Source organism: Macrotis lagotis, chromosome 5, assembly GCF_037893015.1.
Source record: "Macrotis lagotis isolate mMagLag1 chromosome 5, bilby.v1.9.chrom.fasta, whole genome shotgun sequence".
NCBI lineage: Eukaryota > Metazoa > Chordata > Mammalia > Peramelemorphia > Peramelidae > Macrotis > Macrotis lagotis.
In genome coordinates, this window is record NC_133662.1 from 222,435,359 (window position 1) to 222,452,863 (window position 17,505).

General features: G+C 41.1%; 1 protein-coding gene across 4 annotated transcripts in view; it reads right to left on the reverse strand.

Moving 5' to 3' along the window:
- Positions 1–271: 271 nt before the first annotated feature.
- Positions 272–17,505, reverse strand: part of VTCN1 (V-set domain containing T cell activation inhibitor 1) — a 110,357-nt gene continuing 93,123 nt past the window's right edge. For 3 of the 4 annotated variants that reach the window (XM_074188548.1, XM_074188546.1, XM_074188549.1), the window contains one exon: positions 272–17,503. The gene's annotated coding sequence lies outside the window, so the exon portion shown is untranslated. The remainder of the gene's footprint in view (positions 17,504–17,505) is intronic. The other variant, XM_074188547.1, reaches the window with a different exon arrangement.

Genomic DNA, 17,505 nt, shown 5'->3' on the forward strand with positions numbered 1-17,505 from the left:
ACAAAGATATGATATAATCATTTTATATATACAGAATATATATAACCATTTCTCCTTCCCGATTCTCTAATTTACATATAATACAATACAATATATATAAAACCATTATATATATGATATATAAAAAACCATTTCTACTTCCCTATTCTCCAATATATAATATATATATATAAAACCATTATATAATGTGATATATAACCATTTCTACTTCCCTATTCTCTAATTTTATATATAATATAATATATAACCATTTTATACACATATGTAGCTGCCCCTCTGCATATAATTCTTCCATTTCCTACTCCCCTATTCTCTAATATAATCCTACTCCTTGCCTTTTTTAAAAAAAAAACTACAAATCCATAGAAGTTATGAGTTCCATATATGAACTTCCTCTACCAACGAAACGATCTCCACTTTTTCTGAAGGTTAGTCTTAGTACTTTCCCAGAGAATACCCATAGGTTAAAATGACTTACCCAGGGTCACAAGTCACTAAGCGTCAGAAATAAGACTTGTCCAGGTTTCTCTTACTCAGAAACCAGCTCTCTATGCTGCCCCTTAACTTACCAAAACTAATCTAGGTCATCAGACATATTCTCCACTCTATTTCAAAATATTTGTGACTATTCACCCATTCTTTACATCTCAGTCTTTCTTCCTCTAGAAATGTTACCCTTCTGTGTCCTGGATTCCATCATATTTTACTGTCCTTTCTGAGACCTTAGTCTATTATCCCCTTCTATCCACCATTTCTTTCTTTTTTTTTTCCATAATCTATTCCATTCTACCTAAAAAATGTGCCTAGGATTCCCTATTGCTTAAAGGTTTCCTTCACTCTGTCATGCCTTCTAGATATGTTCTCTTTAGGTGGCAGCTAAATGGCACAGTGGATAGAGCACAGACTCTGGAGTCAGGAGGACCTGAGTTCAAATGCAACCTTAGACACTTAATAATTACTTAGCTGTGTGACCTTGAGAAAGTCACTTAGCCCAACTGCTTTGCAAAGACCAAAAAAAAAAAAAAAGCAAAGATATGTTCTCTCTTTTGGAAATATTCAAAGTGGCAAAGTGGAAAGATCATTAGCCTTAAAATCTGGAGACCTCAGGTCTCATTTGTGGGGCCTTGGGGGAGGTCACTTCAGATCATCTGTAAAATGAGGAAGTTCAATTAGAATCTAGTTACTAGACGATAATCCATTTCTCAATATTCCATGACCTGACTTCTCTGCATATAATTCTTGTTCGTTTGTATTTTTGTTTTTGTTTTTATTTTTGAAAGGCAGTAGAGTTAATTCACGTGCCCAAGGTCACACAGCTAAATAATTATTAAGTGTCTGAGGATGAATTTGAACTCACGTCTTCATGACTCTAGGACCGGTGCTCTATCCACCGTGTCAACTAGCTGCCCCTCTGCATATAATTCTTCCATTTTCTAAATACTCACTGTTCCCTGGTTTCTTTTCCCATTACTTTACTGAAAATATTTTCTCCAAAGTCTCTAATAATCTCCTAATTACCAAATTTAGGGACCTTTTCTTAGGCCTCATTTTTTTTTACATATCTATAATATTTATCTCTATTAGCAATTTCCTTTCTTTCAATTGCTTTATTCCCTCAACTTTCAAGATGTCATTATTTAATCAAAAACGTCAAGCTGTGCTCACTGATGAGAACATATTACAAAAATGAAATAATCCCTGGCCTCACGGAACCAGCATTTTATTAGAGGAGTTAATGTGTAAAACTATAAGCAAAATATATACAAAATAAACATGAATCCTTTTGGAGGAGAGGCATGGGGTGGGGGGAGCATTGCACGCTGCTGATCTTCCTACCTTTTGGTCTGCTTCTTCTCCGTCTCCTATGCTGGTTTTTTCTACTTCCTGTCTCCTAAAAGTGTGACTACTCCAAATCATGCTCCTCCCTGAGAGATTTCATTCATTGACATTGTTTTCATGATCACTTCTATGCACATCTTAGCCTCCAGCTCTGACATCTTTTGTGCCGACCATCTCCACCTGGATCACCTAATCATGGATTTAGAAGTAAAAGGGACCTTAGAGGCCATCTAACTTAATTCTCTCATTTTACAGATGAGGAAAAAGATCAGAAAAGTGATGTTATTTTGCCCAAGAGATCACACAGGTAGACAGATCTTGTCAGACAGGGTTTTGTGGACCAATGTCTTCTGGCTCCTAATGTAGTATAAGTTTATCACTGCACCCTGCTACTTTTTCCTGACTCCTGAAACTTCTAGAACTCAAGTCTCTCCAAAAGCTAACACCATCTTTTACCTCAGACCATTTTTCTCAAGGATGCCATCCTTTTCCCCATCACTCAGGCTCCTGAAAACTTGGCACATTTCTTGACTCTCATCATCCACATGTAGTTACCAAGTCCTGTTCTGTCTTTCTAAGTCTCTTTCATTCACCTCTTCCTTTCCTGCTGCCACTAATCTTGTTCATTCCTCCTTTTGCAGCCACCCCAACTCATCTCTCTGCTACTATTTTTTTCTAAGCAATGCTTCTATATGTGATTTTAAAAAAATTCTTTTTGTTCAAATAAGCATTCCATCATTCAGAAACCTTCAGGGACTTCTTTTTGGTAAGAGAAAATGTAAACTCCTTAGCTTATTTAATATTCAAAACTTGGCCATGATCTGACTTCTATCTGCTTCCCTAACCTTATTTCCTACTTCCTCTTTAAACCAGCAAAACCAGTCAGCTCATTGCTCTCTAAAACATGTTATTTACATGACTTTGCACAACGTTCTCCTAAGTAGAAATGTCCTTCTCCCCTCCACCCCCAATCTCTGCTTCTCTGAGTCCTTCATTTCTTCAATATCAGTCTCCAGACCCACCTCCTCCAACGAAGACTTCCCTAACTACTTCACCCTCTTTGTTGATCATTGCCTGTTCTTTTCTGTACCACCTGATACTTAGTATATCATAACTTCTCCTATCATCATCATCATTATTAGTATTAATAATGTATTCTATTTATCCCTTGGAAGGTTAGGACTATAATTTAAACCTCTTTTTATCTCCTATGCCTAGCATAAGCTCCACAGATCTCTGTTGATGATGCCCTTAATGATGATAGGAAACCATCAGTGAACAATACCTGTCCCCATGTGATCTAGTCCTGAGAACTGGCATGTAAAGTTTCAGGGAGGAGAGTTCATTCTTGCAGGAGATGCAAAAGGTGTTTATGAAGCTCCTGGACAATTTCTTGTTCTGATAGTCTTCCTTTTCTAGGAACTCCATGATGACACATCTCTTTTTGGGACCCAGACAATAAGCAGCAAGAGGAAAATATGGGGAGAAATCATCAAACAAGCAGGGTATAGGCCAATTGAAAAGGTTATAGACTGTGGAGTCTAGAAAGGGAACATTTGAACTATGAGGAGAGTATTTCATTCACCAGAGTATTTGGACATTGTATTTATTAAGACTATGTTAGGTGTTGGGTACTCGGGGAGATCATAATATAAATAAGATAAAGTTCCTATCCATAAAGAAATTTCAATCTCTAAGAGGTTATTAGATATGCATAGGTGATTATAAAAGGAATGCACAGACCTAGAGAGCTAGAGATTAATGAAGGTGAGATCATTTTAAGTTTGTGGAGGAGTGTAGAAATTAGGGTTAGGATGTGAGGATGGACAGAATGGAAGAAGAACAGCATTAGGGAAACTTAAATTTAGCAAGATGAAAGGTGTTAGAGGTATAGTTTGAGAAGGATGAAAACCAGGAAAAGTGGGTTGTCACTGAAGATGAGCAAAGAGGATAGAGAAAGGTCTGGGATGATTAGAACTAAGAAAAGACCATTGCATTGATCTGTTAGGAGATTACTGGTCACCTTTAAGAGGTGGGCTTAGAGACTAATCTTTCTCCATTTGTTCTCATTCTTCCCATTCTTGTCTCTTTTTTAGTTCATGCTTTCTCCATTCCTGGAATAGACTCTCCCCTCAACTAGGTGATAGAATAGGTTAGAGTGCTGGACCTAGAGTTAGGAAGAACTCAGTTCTCAGACATGTACTAGCTTTGTTATCCTCACCAAGTCACTTAATTTCTTGCTCCCTTAGCTTACCCAACTGTAAAACAGTAAAAAAAATAATAGACAACACCTCCTAGAGTTGTTCTGAGAATAAAATGAGATATTTTTAAAGTCTTTTGCAAATTTAAAGCACTCTATAAATGCTAACTTATTATTATTATCATTATTCTCTTCTTCCCCTTGTGCTCTTCTTCTCCTTCTCCTTCTCCTCCTCCCCCTCCTTCATCTTCATCATCTTCATCATCATCATTATCATCATCCTGTTTTCTCAGGGAAGAACCTAAAAGACTGAACCAGGATCAGACATAAATCTGTTGTTACATGGCTTGTATACATGAAGTCCAGGGTTTGGGGGAGAGAACCCTCTCTGAAATTTTTTGTTGAAAGTCCAGAATTCAAACTTATCTCACTGATACATCTTGTTGTGACATAGCTATACACAGCTTCCCATCTTTGATCATCTTTGAGATTGAGTTGTTAACTCCATGAGCTGTTTCCCAGAACACCCCTCTTTTTATCTGCAGTCCTGAGCTTGCTCTCCTAAGCCATCAAAAATGTGCTTCTTTCTAAAGTATAAGCTCACGGTAGGCACTATCTAAAGTTTATTCTCTTCTCTTCCCATCCTCCCTTCTTCCCTGCACAAAAGGGAAACCTAACTGAGCGTTCTCTAGTAAAAAGTCCCAGAGTCTGCTTCTGCCCCTAATTAAACACTGTAACTTTAGGCAAGTTACTTAATCTCTCTGTGCTTAAATTTCTCATAAGATAGTGATAATGAGCCATTCCCCACTTAGCACTCAGGTTTGTAGGAAGATAGGAAAGTGTTTTCTTGCTGTTTCTTTTTCTTCTGGGTCTCCCATCTAAGAAATTCCTTCAATTTAGTTTTTTGCTCTTCTCTGTCTACCTTGGAGAGCTCATTTATTTTTATGCATTTACCTGTCTTTCAAGTGATGGCTCCCAAATCTCCACCTGCAATCCTTTCCTTTTTTTCCTACCCGAACTCCAGTTCCAAATCTTCAAACTCCTCCTAGACACTTTACCTAGGAAATGCCCATATCACTTTAAATTCTACCTATGTAAAACCAAATTCATTCTCTTGCTCCCTAAAGCAACTTCCCTTTCTAGCTTGTTTCTTTTCTGTGGTACCATCAGTTTCCCAATTATCTAGGTTCACAACCTGGGCAACATCTTTGAATGACCTATTTCTCATATGCTTTATCTCATTAGTCTCTTATGTCCTATCATTTCTCCCTTTAAAATGTCCTTCAGAGTCTCCCATTCTCCCCAGGTGTGATACCATTTCCAACTTCCCCTACCCCTTTCAATCATGGTTCTCATCATATCATTCTCAGATTGAAAAGAGACTCATAGTTAGTCTTCTGACTTGTTTCTTTCTCTTTGACCTATCATTTTGCACTACAAGAGCCATTTTAATCAGTGAAATCACCAATTAAAAAGTTGCAAAAAAAAAATAATGTGGCATTAAATAGACCGAGAAAAAAAGCACTTTGTTTATAGTATGAGAATTGATATAAGAAGGAAGAATGTGTCCCTTTGTGCTACCCAGCTAGGAACATTCACAGTAGGAGCCTTCAAATTTTTGCTGCAGGTCCACAAAATATGAATTTTGGCATTACAGATAAATTTCATTAAGTAGACAAATTCACAAATATGAAATCCACAAATAATGAGTAACTCTCCATACATATGCATATGTAGATATGCATAAACTGGTATACATAAACACATTTATTTAAACAGTTCCCCAAAATTCATAAGTATTCTGAAAGTAAGTTTTCAGAGTCTCACTTGGTCAGGGTCCCCCTTTCCTCACTCCCTTGATCTTGTTACACTCTCAGGTTCTGTCAAGCTGAATTCCATTGTGGAAGGAGGTCGGGGGGGAAAGAGATGTGTAGTGATTTGGAGGTAAGAATTAGGCATTTGATTTTGTCCTGTCCTGTCTGCCCCCTAATCCTACTTCTCCACTCATTGGTCCTCTATCATCAGGCCTGCCCTACCCATATAGAGGCAGAATCTGATCAACTTAAGAGACTTCAGATCTCATAGTGATCTACTGCCTTCTGGCAGGCAGAGTGTGGGTGTGATCTGATAACGTTTAATTAGAACAACTCTGATCAAGTCATAATATTGTGGTCCCCTCTAAGACGCTGGCAAAAGCAGTTCTGTAAACACCCAAGAAATCACAGCAAAGAAAAACCTTAAACTAAAACTCAGCATTTTAAAATCCCTCACATAGCCAACTCTGTTTTCTCTTGATGAGAATAATTTACTTTTTTTTTAATTTTCTAAGTCTTTAATCCTGGGACACAGGTGTCCTGCCTGTATATGGATATATAGCTATAAGATGTTAGGGTAGACTGTTGGGATAGGTCTCTGTGATCAAAAATCTGCCCCACAAACTTCCAACCTGAAATTATGACATTAATTACTTCTTTGGGTTTGAACACAAATGTAACACATGCAGGTTACACATTAGATAGTTATTAAGCTTTGAACTCTTCCTCTTCTAGACTTTTTTTTTTCCTTTTGGGGGGTGGGGGTGGGTGGTGAGACAATGGGATTAAGTGGCTTGTTCAGGGTCACACATTAAGTATCCAGTGTCTGAGACTGGATTTGAACTCAGGTATTCTGGACTCCAGGGCCAGTGCTCTATGCACGGTGCTACCTAGCCGCCCCTGAATTTCCTTATTCTTGATGATGTACCACTATTCTCCTAGTCACCAGGTTCCCAACCTTGATGCCCCCCTTGACTCCTCACTCATTCACCCATCTATGGAATTCATTGCCAAATCTTGCCATTCCTCTCTTCACAGCATATCTTGCTTTTGTCTTTCTCCACTCATACTGCTGTCTAGTTCAGACCTTCATCTCTTGCCTATACTATTGCTGTCATCTCCTCATGGTTTTTCTCTCAAATCTCTCCCCCCACCTCTAATAATCCATATTAAATCATGTGCCAAAGGAATTTTCCTAAACTGTAGATCTAATCATGTCACCCCCCAACCCAGCTTATTCAGTTAACTGCAGCATCAAATACCAAGTCCTTTGTTTGACAAGGCCTCCTTCTGAGTTTTCTTCTGCATGAAGTGCCATTCACCTCTACAGGCTTATGTGCCTCAGACAGACCCTTCATTTCCCATTTCTGTGATTTTGCCCCACTTCACTTCTATGTCTTAGTTTCTCTTCCTTCCTCCAAACAGCAGCTCAAATCTTGCCTTCTCCAGGGACCTCTTTTCCTCCACCAAGTTTCCAAAGCCATTCTGAGATGGACCCGCATCTCTTGAGAGCAAATTTGGAGGATGTGTGGTGACTCAAAGACCTCCCTTCATAGGGGAGCTGCTCGGCTCCAAGGCTTCCTAACTCTTCGGTTGTGCACTGAGGGCTCTGCACTGGCCCAGTAAGCCTTGTGTTTGCATCCCAGTACATGCTGCTCAGGGTGGGCACTTAACACTGCATGCCCCTGGCTGACTCTTGTGCCTATGCTCATGTCTGGGCAGGTTGCTTCCTCATGAGAGTGTCAAGTCCTGGAATACAACGACTGTTTTTGACATTCTTTTCATCCCTGGAACTTAGCAAAGTGACTACTATTCTAATCAGAGTTTAATAAACACGTTTGACTCTTGATTTCACAGAAAAACATCTATTAGAAGTAGAGCTCTGAAATACCTCTGGTTGGGAGAGGTTCACACTACCCTTGTCTCGGTTACACCAGACTCAAAATCCTTATCTTCACTAACAGTCAGTCTGTGTCCAGGAGAGGTCAGCCTTGTTCTGTTGTGATGATTTGCCGTCGTCTCCAATAGCCATACGTGCACTGTTCTTGGGATTTAGTATCAAGTTAACCTTTGTTAACTGATTTTTATGAAACACAGAATGAAACTCTATATTGTGCCTCCCGATTAGGCTTCCAACCACTATTCTCTCCACTTCCACTCTATTTTGAACCCTTTTATCAGGTTAATTTTTAATAAAACATAACTCTGATCATGTTACTTTCCTATTAAAAAATCTTAAGTGGTTCACCATTGCCTATTGAATCATCCCCCTGCTTTGAAGGCCATCTACAATCCGGGTCCATCAAACATTTTGGGAATATATCTTTAGCTAAACTAGACTACTCACTATTACTTGAATACACTGAACATTTTCCTCTTTCTGGATTTGTCTGCACCATTCTTAGTCCTACAGAACCCTCTCTCTTTCTCTGCCAACCAGTCCTCTGGGTTTACATGGTCTCGGTTCAACCTTAGGGATTCATCTCTAATTACTAATTACCATCTCCTTTCCAAGGTCCACATTGACAATAAGGTTGACAGTCACATTGCCAGAACTAGCTCAGTATTTCGGAGTCTCCAAAAGAAAGTATGGAAAGGAGAGGTATTAGACTACCAAAGTGAAGGTCTACAGAGTCATTGTGCTGACCTCATTGCTCTATGCCTGTGAAACCTGGACAGTTGACCAGGGTCATGTCAGGAAATGGAATCACTTCCATTTAACTTGTCTTAGGAAGATTCTGAAGATCACCTGGCAGGGGAAGATCCCAGACACTGAGGTCCTTTCTTGAGCTAAACAGCCTAACATTCCAAAATTACTACAGTAAGTGCAACTACGATGGACACATTGTTAGAATGCCAGATGTATGCTTACCTAAAAAACTATTTTGTGGAGAAGTCACAGAGGTCAAGCACCGGCAGGGGGGTCAGAAGAAGTGAACCTGAGATACCCTGAAGGTCTCATTGAAAAACTTTAGAATTGATTGTACAGTTTGGGAGATAGTGGCACAGGACTGCCCAGTTTGGGGTGCCCTCATCAGTTAGGGGGCTGCACTCTATGAGGAAGGTAGAATGGAAGCAGCCCAAAGGAAACCCACCCCAGCTGTTCCTATGGACTATTTGTGCCTGACCTGCGGTAGAGCATTCTGAGCTCGTTATTGATCAGCCATGGTTAGACACACCATAAATTGTCTAGAGCATAGTGATGTCATTTTAGTCTGCTTCAATAATGAGGGAAAAGAACCAAACCAACCAGCCAACCAATCATCTTTTTTGCTTTATGCTCCTTCCTAGGTTTTGAGAAATTTATAATGAGAAAATTATCATTCAGCTATTATTCCAGTCTATTTAGAAAAAGAAATGAGAGCATTTCTCTTGTAAGCACTCACTCCACCTAATAATATAATAAATATAGAAAAGACTTTAATAATGCAGCAGAATATGCAAAGGACTTAGACCTGAACACCTTAACAGCCAAGACAGTTCTCTTTCCCCAGGGAACAATATATTCTCCTGCTTTACAGTACTACCCCCAGGTTGAGACTGTATCACTGCCAAGAAAAACAAGGGAGTCATCCCCTGCTCACTTGGGCCAGTACAATCCACCTAAATCCCAGCACCTGTGAAGGGATCTGTGTTTGCCTCTCCACATCCTAACTCTGGTTTCTTCTCAGTGCAAGAATTCTTCCACTTAGTTCAGGAATTTTTCTCCTGGGTGTGGATATGGGAGGCTTGATACCAGAACTCTTTGTTGTCAAAGGCCTGTGCTTCTGCTCTGCCTCTGTTCCCCCATTTGCTCTGGGAATTCCCTGCCATTTACATTTTCCTCCGTACTTCTGTCCCTGGACAGCTTGGCCCCATGTGGTTCCCTAGAGAAGTCAGAGCACCAGGTGGGTTTATCTTCAGGGAACTCGGACTGTGTCTAGGTGTCTGACCTCTGTCAGTTCTGGTTCTCTCCTGGGTCTTGCCATCTCTCCAGGCCTAAAAAAAAGGCCAAGGCCGGGGTAGTATAGCTTAGATGGATTATTTATCCCACACAATCTGTAATCTTTAACTGTAATAATAACAGTACTCAAGGCCATAATTTAATACATTAATGCCAGAACAAAGGCTTCAAAGAATTAACCTGGTTAACATGGGGAATTAATCTTATCAAGAGCTTAACATCTCATGGAGGCAGGAGGAATCTGGGAGTGCTTCTCTAGCCTCTAAATTTGGCACAGTCTTTGATATTTTTGTTCATATCTTATCAGCTCGGCTAACTAAGATTCTCAAATGCGCATTATCTTTAAATCACCTTCATATGTCTTGCACATATTAGACACTTTACAGTATTTGTTGATTGACCCAGAGTATGAACTTCTTAGTGTAAATTCTGCCCTGAAGGTCTTTGAAAGCCTTGGAGAGAGAGGCCCCTTTTCTGCCAGAGACCCAGTTCATAATTAACAAAAAGAAAAAGGGAACAATGCTCTTTTCATTTAGCATATAGTTAAGATGTTCTTGTAAAACTGGAATGAGAGGATTCTGAAAAAGCCAAAAAAGTGATTATTCATTCTCTTTTCATGACTCATATATTTATTTCCTTGGTGACTCAGAAAAGGAAAAGTTAAGGGCTGGCTTCAACAGAAAGAAAACAAATGCAGGGTGAAGAATGAGATTCCCTGCCTTTTGAGCCCCAAATCTCAGGGAAGATGGCCCTCTCATTGGGTTGCAAAGATTTCTCTGAGACCCAAAACTGAGTTAAGGTTTCTGGAGCCCTTCAAATTGCTCCCATATCTCAATTTTCCCTTTTGAAGGTTGGACTTACCACTGACTTGTTTTCATTTTCATTCTTTCATCCTGTATCCTCCTTCTAGACTATTAAACTGTTAAAAATAATTACCTCTGTTTTGCTAAGGCCAGAACTATTGTATTCTTCTTAAGAATTGAAGAGTATGTGTTATCTATACCTGCTGCTCCTGCCTCAGGTCCATGAATGTCCTCTGACCTGATTCACAGGCCTTTGGTTGTATCCCAAGGGGCCAAGCAGCAGACTTTTCTAGAGTTAAACAGACTATTAAGAGCTGGTCTCCTAAGTCAACATGTGATAGCACTTTGAAGACTCTGTATTTCCTAGTTTGCTTCTCTTCCACCTGTTCTTGTTCCTCTTTGCTTTTAACTTGGTAGGGAGGATACTTGGAAAATAACTAGTATTTATGTAGTTCTTTGAGGTTTACAAAGCACTTTACATATCTGTTAACTCATTTTAATCCTCACATGTTGTCCTGGGATGTAAGTGAGATTATTACCTCTATTTTAGACATGAGGAAACTGAGGCACAGAGAGATTAAGTGACTGCCTGGAGTCACTCAGTGTCTGAGGCAGGACATGAATTCTCAAGCCTTACTGACAGCAATGCTAACTTCTTGAGTTCTTGGAATTGGAACTGATTTCCTACTGCTCTGTTCATTTCTGATCATAAAATAATAGGGATTGGCTTTGAAAGAGACCTTAGCAAGCAACCATTTAGTCCAACCCTTTCATTTTACAGATGAGAAAGCTGAGATCCAGAGAAACAAGTGTCTTTCCCCATAGGTTGAAAAATAAATGAGAGTTTGGATTTGAACACAGTTCTTTTCATTCCAAATTTTAGTGCTTCTTTCCATACTGGCATTTTTGAACAGGTGGCCTAGGACACTAAAGATTTCATGCAGTAGGTCAGGGCAGACCAAGAGGGTACCTGCATGGGACAACCCCATTATTATTATTCAGGCAGGCTGGTCAAGTCCTGCCCAAGTAGGACAGAGATGGGAGAGCACTTGTTCCTGCCTGGACAATAACCATTGGGGTTAGAAACCCTGGTTGTCAGGGATCTAGGCAGAGTCTGCAGCATGGAGTAAGAAACCCAGGCCAACTGCATGTCTGTCTAAGCAGACTCTAGGTCAGAAGCTGGGCAAAAGAACAGAAAGAGTGTACCATCTAGAAACATCTAGCTTTATACTGACCTAAAGACTGTGAAGGTCAGAGGCTCCCTCTGTCCCTTTTGACCAGGACAGAGATTTAGTTCCAGAATATGAATGGGCCAGAGCAACAAATTAAAGACTAATAGTAGCATGTTTTCATAAAAATTTGTCATGCAAGGTTAACTTTATTGTTTATTTCTATCTGGTAATTAGCCTGGTAGATCCAGGAAAATGTTATAGAAATAGTTTATGTGGGTTTTAATAAAGCGTTTGTCAAGTCTAATTATATCCTTCACCAACCAATTAATCAATCAGCATTTATCAGCTACTGTCGGGCACTGTCCTAGGCTCTGGGCAAATAAGAGAAAAAGAATGGAGTAATGGAACTTATAGTTTAATAAGGAAGCTATGTGTGTATATGTAGATATGTATATATACGTATCTACACATAAAGAGAGAAAGAGAATGAATACAAATAAATGCAGAATAGTTAAATTCAAGGTAGTTTCAGAGGAGGCACTAGTAAGTGGGGCATGAGGAAAAGACTTCATATTATAGGTGGGACCTGAGTTGCCCCTTGAAGAGACATCTTGAAGGTAATCCTTGAAATCAAGGCAAGGTGAAGGGGGAATGCCTTCCAAGAGAGGAGGATCATGTCTGAAGAACAGAGAAAAGGCAAGGTTGAATGGATTGCAGAGTATGCAAGGAGGAAGGAAATGTATCAGTAATTAATGTTCAATGGGGCAGGAGAGAGACACAGGGTCGGGTGATAAAGGGGACACAATGGAGAAGGAAAGGACAAATCCCTCCAGTATCCATGCTGAGAAAACCCCAGGGACAAAGTCCATGGGGTCCGGTATGGTCAGACATAACTGGAGGACTGAACAACAACCACCACCACCACATTTTAAGAGGTGAGGGGCTAGGATGACAAAACCCATAAATAATCATGATTTTAAAGGAATAAGAATATTTAGCTGGAAAAAGATGAAGATTTAGCAGAAAACAGTTTAATAGAAAGTTTAAAATTTTTAAGGACTCTTAGGGAAATGGGACTAGACTTGTGCTTAACCTCAGTGCACAGAACTATAAGGGGGTGGTACAGTGAGATAGATTTGGTCTTGATATATGGGAAAATGTCGTAATTAGAGCTATCCAAAAGTAAAATGGATTATTTGTGAAGATAGTGAATTCTTCCTTAGCAGAGGTCAAGAGGTTAGATGTTCATCAGAAGTGATTGTAAAGGGGATTCTTGGTTAGCTATAGGTTGGAATAGATTACTCCAGAGATTACTTCCATGCTAAAAGTCTAAAATTCTTTGTCAGCCTCTATGCCTCAACCTTCCATATGTAAAATGGTCCCCATCATGATCCCCCACTCTTTTAATTCATTGTGTGAGGAATAAATCAGATTCTGTGTATGAACACACTTTGTAAACAGCAAAATGCTGTACAAGTTTAAGGAATTATTAGGCATCATTATCAGTTCTGTACTTCATCCATCTGGGTAGTCCCTCCACCAATACAGGTACAAACCCTCCTTGTCTTAGTGTTTTTAACAACTGCCTCAAACCTTTAACACCTGATTGATCATCAGCCTCTCCCCACTTCATAAGCTCATCCTCAGATGGTAGATTCCATGGTTCAACCTTTACCTGAAACCTTCCCAGTTTGGTAAGGACCTACCAGGGCTCACCCTCAGGCAGAAGCTTTTGAAAATTCTGGGCCACCTCTACTTCATGATGAGGCCTCAGATGAAGAATACTTGCTTATTGATCAAGGGACGGAGGGGAAGGATTATGATAGTCATTATGATAGTGTTAGGAACCTGACATGCTACACCTTTGGTTTTACCTCCATGAATCAATACCAGGGAAACAGTCTACTGACTGCTTTTAACCATCTCTTTCCTCAGTCAGGTTCTCCTTTCCATACTCTTCAGTTAGCTGGATTTATCAATGTAGATTCCTTAGTTTTCCTGCACTCATCAAGCCCAGAAACCCAAGGCTGGCCTTGGCAGTTTACTCTGATAAACAGACACTTCATCAGAGTGGAGATGGAAGTTTGGAGAAGCTGGATGCGAGTGGGGCAGAGCAACTGAAAATCCAGTTCTGAGTCGCTCCTAGGAAGAAGAGGCCTGCTGGGAGTTCTGTCAGTAGATCTGGCCACTCTTACCTCAGGGCAGTCAGTCTTTAGCAAGTGTTTATTGGGCAGCTACAATTCACATGGCGCATGTGTGGGCTACAGAAGCGAAGGACGCAGTACCTGCCCTGGGAAGGCAAGACATACACACACAGGAAACATATCATACAATATAAGCCATCATACAGTCAAGTTTAAAATGGTCTGGTGTATAGAGGGGAATTCAAGGGGAGGGAGATCAGTAAGGGAGGGCCATACTAGCTGAAGGAAACATCATGGGAAGAGCAGGCTCTTCAAAATATAAACTGAAGCTGGGAGGGCCACCTTTGAGGATCCCCTTATTTTACGGAGGAGGAAACTAAGACCCAATGAGGAAATGACTTGCCCACCGTCACAGAGAACGTGAAGAGCCTAGCCAGAATTCCAACTCCGGCTCACACTGTTCCAACTATGCCATCAAACCTAGCAAGGCCTGGAAGAGTGGTTGGAACACAGGGAGGAGAAGGGACATCAGGTAGGCAATGGGGAAGCAAGGAAGCATCTCGAATGATGGAGAGGCTCCCTTGTCTTAGGATTTCCCAGTCACTGCTCCATTAAAGGACCCCAGTCCTGCCTATGAAAAATACAAACCAAGACCAGTTCCAAAGAGGAAGCAAACTAGCGCTGGAAGGGAGGCAGGCAGGTCAGTCTGGCTGGTGGTGACTGAATGCCTGGCAAGACTCAAGCAGCCGGAGGGAGTCTGGGAACTGCAAAGTTGTTCGGTGGTGGTGCCAAAAGCTCAGTGCACATTCCAGCCCAGTCACCCTTCAGACAGAGGTGGGGCCCCACCCCAAGCAGCACAATGCACAGACCTCCGTGTGTTCTCAAACAATCCTCCTCACAAGCCAAGGGTAGCCCGAGGCTCACAGTTCACCTCGAGGTTGGACTTGTTTGTTCCCTGGCAAAGGGAGTGTCCACTCGGCAGCTGCGCATGGTCTTGTCCCAGATTTTCTTGTGGCGATCATCTGCTTCAGTTTGTATGATGTATGGTGTCACCAGAGGAGCTGGCTCTGTACAGGAACTAAACGTTGAGAAGGGTAATGTAGAATTTGTTGGAGAGGGGACCTGCAGTTTTCTCATCCTTGGTTGGGGTGTGAGGCAGTCCCAAGACTAGCAAGACCTTGCCCCTCACCCCCCCAGACTGTGTTGTAATTAGTAAAGACGGTGCTACTAATTTGCTTTGTAACTTTTTTCTTTCCTTTTCTTTTTTTGCTAGGCAATGGGGTTAAGTAACTTGCCCAAGGCCACATAACTAGGTAATTATTAAGTGTCTGAGGCCGGATTTGAACTCAGGTCCTCCTGACTCCAGGGTCGGTGCTCTATCCACTGTGCCACCAAGCTGCCCTGCTTTGGACTGGTCATTGACCCTTTTGGTGCCACACTTTTTAAATTTCAAGGTGAATTGAATTGGATCATATGAGGCTAAGTAACTGTTTTTGGGTAGTGGAGAAGATTGTATTCAAGACTAGCTGGCCTTTAAAGTCCCTTCTCACTTCTAGACTCTCTCAAATATAAAGTCTAATTAATTTGATACCACAAATTTGACTTTTTACTAGTAAATATTATAGAGCCAGTATGGCATAGTGCATAAAAGGTTAGCTCTGGAACTGTTTAGGAAGGCCTGGGTACAAGAGCTGCCTCTGGCCCTTTCTGCCATGTGACCCTGGACAAACCACTTTACCTCCTACTGCCAGAGACTCCACTAAGTCTTTAGAAGAATTGCTGATCTGTGTCCTGAAAGCGAGTTTCAATGTGGGCTTTCCCCATGGATGCCATCACAAGTCCAGAATTCTTCCCCACCTCCAGGGAACTCCTGGGTCAGTTTTTTCTGGGGCCCTGCTCTTCTCACCTTAGGCTCCTCAGCACTGTCCCCTAATCCAGTGAGCCTCGAAGTGAGAGGGCTTCCCACAGTCACATGTCCATAAACACTCCCAAGTCCCCTTCCTCCTCAGATCTCCCTATCAATTCTTGTACCTGTTCTGTCCTTTGGTTTCTCTGACCTGGCCAGCCAGCAGGCAGTGGGCATAGGAAATGTAAATTATAACAACTCACAGAAATCTGGAAGTCTTAAGTTTTTTTTACAGTAGATATGAAATAGAATCTTGAAACATGGCTTCCAGTGGAGAAGCAAAGACTCTTGGTTCACACGAAACGCAGTCAAGAAGGAAGGGAACTAGAAAGAAATATTCCCTTGGCCCCAATTCTTCACCTTTAGGTCCTGGTCTTGAGGGCTCACTGCCCGCTCCCTATGTTAGGATGGTACATTTGTGTTGCTTTTCATTCCATTTTGTACTAAGATTAATATTGAAGATGAAACTGGGAAGTGAAGGCAGAGATTTCATTGGGTAGGGTCTTGGTTTGTAATTAAAGACATTTAAGACATTAGGAACTGAAGCAGCCAGAATGGGCTAGAATGATGGCAGGGCTTCCCCAACGACTGGGTCTTGACCCTGGTCACTTGGAGATAGCACTGGTGCAATCACTAGTTAGTCTGGACAGGATGCCCACCTGTACTCAGCTGTTCCCATACCCAGCAAGCCTGAGGACTTAGCAATGGAAAAATTGTGTTGCTTCTCTTCTTTCTTGGGACTTTTCTCCTCTGCTAAGAGCTGCTCACAGAGCAAAACCAGCCACAATCCTAAGAATCTCATCTCAGACACAATCAGCACCTTCTGTGGACTACTAAGGGATGAATTTCTTTGTAGCAGAAAAGTCAAACCCCAGGAAATAGCACAAGGGAATAAGGAGCAGCACTGGGGTCATGAAGAGAAAGGTCTTTGTGGCAGACCCAGACTGGGCTTCAGTCCCAACCCTGTGTGACCTTAGTCAGTGACTTTGCCTCTGGGACTTGGTTTCTTCATCTCTCAAGTTGCGTAATTTCTAAGGTCTCCTCTAGCTCTAAATCCTGGGAGCCAAAAGACTATTGGGAAGGGGGAAAGCACCTAAATAATTTTGTGCACAGTTCTTAAGATAAAATATATTTTATTGATGCTCAACAAGTAGGAAGAAGACAACTATGCACCCTGGGATGGTCATTTTTTGAGCCACCACTGAAATGCAGCCCCTTTGGGCCTAGGGGCCATTTGGCCATGCTTCATTGCAGGCAGTTCAGGAAGGCCAGGATACATTTTACAGTGGACATTTGAGTGAAATTTAGAGCATCTTTAGAGTTAACTGACATGCCAGCAGTCATCCAGGGGATTATGAGGGGAGAGATCTGCCCCTGATGAGAGGGGTATATATGGGCAGAAAGTCCATTATGTCCAGATACATTTATAGAAAGGTGCTGAGAAGGTTTTTCTATTCAGATGAATCATTTTCCAAGTTATGAACCTGCTTCTAAGAAGATGGGTTGTCTTTATGCTAGTGTGTTTTATGAGTTGCTTTTTATTTTGTTTTTGCTTCTTGAACTTAGTCATTCAGCCCAGATTTCCAGAAGTGAAAGCATTTGCTCTCTAGAAAAAGAAGCAGCATGTGGAAAAAAAAATCATATCTTCAAGGAATGAAACAGTCCAGGAGGTTCTGGGGACTCT